At 40.7% G+C, this 4,404-nt stretch overlaps 1 pseudogene; it reads right to left on the bottom strand.

The window, feature by feature from the left end:
• Positions 1-3,603: 3,603 nt before the first annotated feature.
• LOC100955537 lies at positions 3,604-4,232 on the bottom strand (annotated as a pseudogene).
• Between the last annotated feature and the right edge of the window lie 172 nt (positions 4,233-4,404).

Genomic DNA, 4,404 nt, shown 5'->3' on the forward strand with positions numbered 1-4,404 from the left:
TCCTGTTGTTACTGAGTTCAACTTTTATTCCATGATGGTCCGAGAAGATGCAAGGAATAATTTCTATTCTTTTAAATTTGCTGAGGTTAGACTTGTGACCTAAGATGTGATTGATTTTGGAGTATGTTCTGTGGCCTAATGAGAAGAATGTGTATTCGGTTTTATTAGGATGAAATGTTCTGTAGATGTCTGTCAAATCCGAATGTTGAATGATTAAGTTTAAATCTAAAATTTCTTTGCTTAGCTTCTTATTGGAGGATCTATCCAACACTGCCAAAGGAGTATTAAAATCTCCAACTACTATGGAGCTGGAGGAAATCAAGTTGCTCATGCCTATTAGAGTGTCTCTTATAAATTAAGACACATTCTGGTTGGGTGCATAAATATTTATAATTGAAATCCCATCAAATTGAGTATTACCCTTAACAAATATGAAATGATTATCCTTATACTTACTTTTGTTGGCTTAAAGCCTATTGCATCTGCAAATAAAATTGCAACCTCTGCTTTTTTCTGCTTTCTATTTGCCTGGAATATAGATGACCATCCCTTCACCCTGAGTCTACATTTATCTTTTAAGGCAAGATGAGATTCTTGTATGCAGCAGATGTCTGGCCTGAGTTTTTGTATCTATTCAGCCAGCCTGTGTCTCTTTAGAGGTCAATTTAAGCCATTCAAATTAATTGAGAATATTGATAAGCCTGGTAAAATTTGGGGTATCAAGTTTTTCAAAAGTCCAGTGAACATTTTTAATTCTTTTGCTACTGTGAAAGTTGGAATTTCATCAAAAGTTTTTGAGTGAGTTTACGTTTGTAGTGGAGGATTGCTCTGGTCATTATGGAGGATAGATCTAAGAATATCCTGGAGAACTGGTTTAGTTATGGCAAATTTCTTCAACACATCAATGTCATTAAAGTATTTAATTTCTCCATCACAAATGAAACTCAGTTTAGCTGGCTACAGAATTCTGGGTTGAAAGTTATTTTGTTTTAAGAGATTAAAATTCAGTGACCACCCTCTTCTAGCTTAAAATATTTCAGCAGAGATATCTGCAGTCATCTAATATTCTTCCCTTGTAGGTTATGATTTTCTTACATCTGGCTGCTTTCAGAATTTTCTCTATCATATTAACTTTAGTGAAGTTAATTATGATGTGCCTGGTGGATGTCTTATTCGGTTGAGTCATGCTGGGGTTCTAAAACTGTCTATTATCTAAATTTCAGAATCTTTTGGCATGTCTGAAAAGTTCTCTTTCATAATCTCATGAAGAAGAGCCTCTGCTTTGCAAAGCAACTTCATCACCTTCAAGGATTCTTATAAGGCAAATATTAGTTTTCTTTGAATTATCCTAGAGCTCTCTGAGAGAATGATCCATTTTTGTTCTCCATTTTTCTCCCTCTTTGAAAGTCTGGGAGCATTCAAAAGCTTTGTCTTCAGTGTCAGAAATCCTTTCTTCTGCTTGGTCCATTCTGTTACTAAGGGATTCTACTGTATTTCTCAGATCTTTGAGGGCTGCGAAATCTTGTCTCAAAGTGTCAAAATCTTTGGTGATTTTGTCTTTGAATTCGTTGAATTATTGAGACAACTTTGGAAATGCTCCTTGAATCTCTAATTCCAACTTTGCCTCTATTCTATTAATCTTATTTGCAATCCAAATTATGAATTCGATTTCTGACATCTCAGTCATCTGTTTATGAATGAGATCTTCTGTTGTGTCTGCCATATCCTTCCTTGGGTGGGTTGATCTACTCTGGTTATTCATGTTCCTGGAGTTTTTCTGCTGATTCCACCCCATGATAATTTTACATTGTTTGGCTAGATGAGCAGATAAGGAGAAGGTGGGTGGGGAGTTCCAGGAGTAATCACTTAAGCCCAAGGGTTTGAGTTTGCTGTGAGCTGTGATGCCATGGCACTCTACCCAGGGCACATAGTGAGAGTCCGTCTCAAAAAATAAAAAAAAATTACAAATTACAAACTTATTTTGTTTAATCCTTTTAATTACCATGTGAAGCAGACATGCTAGAAGACATTAGCTCCATTTCACAGGCAAGAATGGAAACACTGTTCCTATATTTAACATAAAACAGAATGGAGATTTCAGCCCTGGTTTCCATGCTCACCACTTCCTTTCCCCCTGACTTTGCAACGCATCATTTTAAAATGATCTGACTTTATGTTGCTTTAAAATATAAGAGTAACATCTATAACATCTATTTCTGGCAGGTTAACGCTGAAGCCAAACAACCTAATTAATAACCTCATAACTTGGCACATTTTAAGGCACTGTTAATACCTCTAACCCAACTTCAGGGCTGTGTTTAGGGCCCATGAGCCAAAACTGTAGCAAAACTGATCTGAAAAGGCCGGGAACACAATGGTCATGGATACTTCCAGATTTAACCTAGGCCTGGCACTTGCTAAGACACTGCTCAGATGGCAAGCTGAGGCAGCCAAGTGAAGGCCCACTTAGGACTGGATGCCAATGAAAAACACAAGTCGAATCAGACTGACATCTTTCAGGATTAGCATCCTCAGAAGCCCTGTTGCTAGTCTACTATACTATTACCAGCAGGACAAAGGGCAATACCTTTGGAGTCTAGAATATGCAAGGAAAAGGTTAATTAAGCTGCCTGCAAGGCACCAAAAAGCCAAATAGCCCTAATTTCACCCAGGCCAAACCAAGAAAATGGTTCATTCCTTCCCGATCTTGGTTGTAAGGAGAGAGCTGATGATTAGAGAAAATAGGGCATTCCATCCTCAAGCCTGGGGACGGGGGCAGGGAGGAATGGTGCATTTCCCAGAGCTGAGAATGCAGGGGGTGATACAATCCACCAGTGTGAAGGGAAAAGTTACCTTGGTCAGCTTTGGTCTTCCCTAGGACAATGGAACCAGGGAATAGCAAGATCAGGCTTGGTGACAAATCCTAATAAAAGTGGGACCTCCTCATGTGAAGTGCAAAAGCCCATGGAGAGAAGAGTAAGCACAATTTTGAGTATATGTATGCATGTAGCTGGCGAAGGGAGTTCTCTGTTATCAAGCCCTGAACTAGAGAAGGGAACAAACCAGTTACAGGCCAGGATACAAAAGCCACCAGATGACACAGCCAGCCACATCTGAGCCTTCTCAAAACTATCACTGAAAACTTGGAACGTGGATTCACAGGAGAGACAACTGGTCACTTGCTTGTGCTCTCTGCTTCCTAAAGGTATGTCAAGTCTTTTCAAAACAAAGCCCAGAGAATACCCAGATTCAAGTATGCCCCAGAGCTTGGTCCATTGTTGCAGGAATCTTAGGGATCCTTGTGTACATGCTTGGATCATTCATGACCAATATTAAACTCCAGGGTACCAGATCTGACTCCTTTCTCCATGGCATGTGCTAATTTCAGAAGTTGCAGCAAAGTGGAAAACACCGGAATTCTTCCCCAGAAGCAGACTGTGATGAGAGGTTCCTGCCATGAGCACAACCTACTATATTTTCCCTGACTTTCCCCTTTGTTTTTCAAGACAGAGCAGAAATCATCTCTTCTGAAGATACGTTGTAACAATTCCAAAAACCAAAAATGCATGCTTCCAGGGCACTGTGCTTTCAGACATTCTGGGGCTAGTTCAGCTGGTGGATGAGCTGATTGATGTGTTGGCCCCAGTAGCCAGGTGAGCCCATCTTTGAAGAAGCCCCTTAATTCTTGGCAGCATAACGGGCCACTAGGTGCTCCTCGATGAGTGTTGTCTGTCAGAGGAATGGTCTCATTCTTGACGTTGGCTTGTCCACGTCAGTGAGTTACCAGGCAGACATCAGATTTAGAAGTCCCGAGATCACATAAGGTTCCACTATACGTAGCATTTTCAGGCTCTGAGGGGTGACTCTAACAAAGACGCCACTGAAATTTTTCTTTAGGTGAAGTCTTGCAATGGTCTTTTGCACCAGTAAACTCACTCCATTAATCCTCTGGATGTGTACAACGAGGCCAAGGAATGTTCATCCGGTAATTCCCAGGCATGAGGTTTCACTTCTACTTGTCTGAGATGCACCCTGCCACGTTGCTGTTGCCGGTGATCATGCAGAAACGATTCTAGTTGCTTAAACCTGAACTCGTTTCCTTTCCTCTGCTCCATCTTTGCCAAAAGTACCTGCTTTGCCTGGGTGGCTTTGAGAGCTCGATGAGCCCACCTCTGTTTCAGGAGATTTTCTGGAACCAAGGGGATCTTTTTCCTTTCCTCTTGCTCCACCATCTTTCTAGGGCTCCCACTGATCCTTAGTTTTGCCTTTTCCAGAATGTCATCCAGTTGGAATCATACAGTACGTGCGCTTTTTAGACTGGCTACTTCACTTAGTAACATGCATTAAATCTCCCTCCATGTCTTTCCATGGCTTGACTCATTTCTTCTGAGTTTTGAATAATGT

This window comes from Otolemur garnettii, unplaced genomic scaffold (genome assembly GCF_000181295.1).
Source record: "Otolemur garnettii isolate 467f Iridium unplaced genomic scaffold, OtoGar3 scaffold00025, whole genome shotgun sequence".
NCBI lineage: Eukaryota > Metazoa > Chordata > Mammalia > Primates > Galagidae > Otolemur > Otolemur garnettii.